The sequence below is a fragment of the Rhinolophus hipposideros genome (assembly GCF_964194185.1).
Source record: "Rhinolophus hipposideros genome assembly, chromosome: 5".
Lineage (NCBI taxonomy): Eukaryota > Metazoa > Chordata > Mammalia > Chiroptera > Rhinolophidae > Rhinolophus > Rhinolophus hipposideros.
Genome location: NC_138051.1, coordinates 27,640,669 through 27,642,271, shown reverse-complemented (window position 1 = coordinate 27,642,271; position 1,603 = coordinate 27,640,669).

Below are 1,603 nucleotides of genomic sequence, written 5' to 3'. Positions count from 1 at the left end.
TAACCTGAGGGCTCTTTGGTGTTGAGGCCTTTATCACATCACTCTATTTGCATGCCTGACACATCCGTCTGGTGAAATATTCAAGCCTGAGTGGAGTAAGAACTTATCAGTAACGGCATAAGCACGTGTAGCTCTTGACTCAATGCTGGGCACAGCAGCTGAAAACGGGAAACAGTGGCTACAGGGTGGGGTGATGGGAGATGCTGTATTAGCCAGTAGCAGGTCCCAGAGCCCCCAGAAACCTGAGTCTCATGATTATGCATGCAAGAACTCTTCATTTCCTTGGTTTTCGTAGACTGTTTATTGAGGCCCCTTTTTTGAGACTCAGGGGTATTGGTCATGAGATTTCTTTCATCCGGTGAAGACAAAACCATCAGTGATCAGATAAAGATGGTGAGGCCACGGTTAGAGGGATGGATACAATGGTGTGGCAACAGTGCTGAGGAGGGCTTATTCCAGTTTCTACAGACCCGAGTGGTTTCAAACAACAATGACAACACAATTTATTCTTCTCACAGATCTGCATGTTGGTCAGGATGTAGTGTGGATCGTTCCCATTTGTTCCCCTTCACGAAGGGCATGCTTCAGCCTGGAGCCTGGGATCACCCGAGGGATGACTGCCACATGCCCAGTGGTTGGTGCCGCTGCCCACTGGGCATGTCAGTTCCTCTCCGTGAGGGCCTATCATATGGTCTCAGCAAAGGATTGGTTGGTCTGGCAGCATGATGGTGGGTGTCTGCAGAGTGAGCATCTCTGAAAAATCTACCAGGGTAGAAGATGTATTCTTTTTCTTACCTAGACTTTGATGTTGTATGGTATCTATTGTACCACGAGGTACTGTTTGGGGCAATCAATAGCCCTGACCCAGATTTAAAAAGGAAGGAGTGCTGCAGTCATGTAAGGAGAGCCGGTGAGATGGGACATACACAGTGGCGGTCAGAGAAAAGCACAGTCTGCCACACTGCTTTAGGTACATGTAGAGGTGGACACATGACTCGAAACCACTAATCCCTGTAAGCCAAGATCTCAGCTTTTGGAAACGTCGGGGGCTCTGTCCAAACCACGTGTCCTGAGAATGGAAGAGGGTAGGATCTCTCCAAAGCTGTTCTCTTTAATGAATTACTGATACCATGTGAAGTGGGAATGGATGCCAGGAAGCAAAAGCATTATTGTCAGACCACTGTCCATAGAACTACTACATTTCTGATATCCTGGTACTAGGCTAACATATGCATTTAATGTGATTTGAATAAGAATATTTGCACTAGAAAATATAGTTTATTCTCCTAGCATTATATAAGTTCTAGACTCTTCTAAAATTTATGTGGAAAATAAGCATGCAAGAATAGCTAGGAAAATTATGACAAAAATAAAATAGAATGTTAAAGGAGAGGGTTAGCTTTATCACATATTAGAAAGATCCTATAAAACTTCTTTCTAGAAAATAGCATGATGCTGACTCATGAATAAACAGAGAGACCAACAAAATGGAATAGAAATTCCAGAAACATTTCCAAGTACGTAAGGACATGTAGTTTATGATAAGGTGGCAATTCAGTTCATTGGGAAATAGACTTTCTAATAATGGATATTGCAACATCTA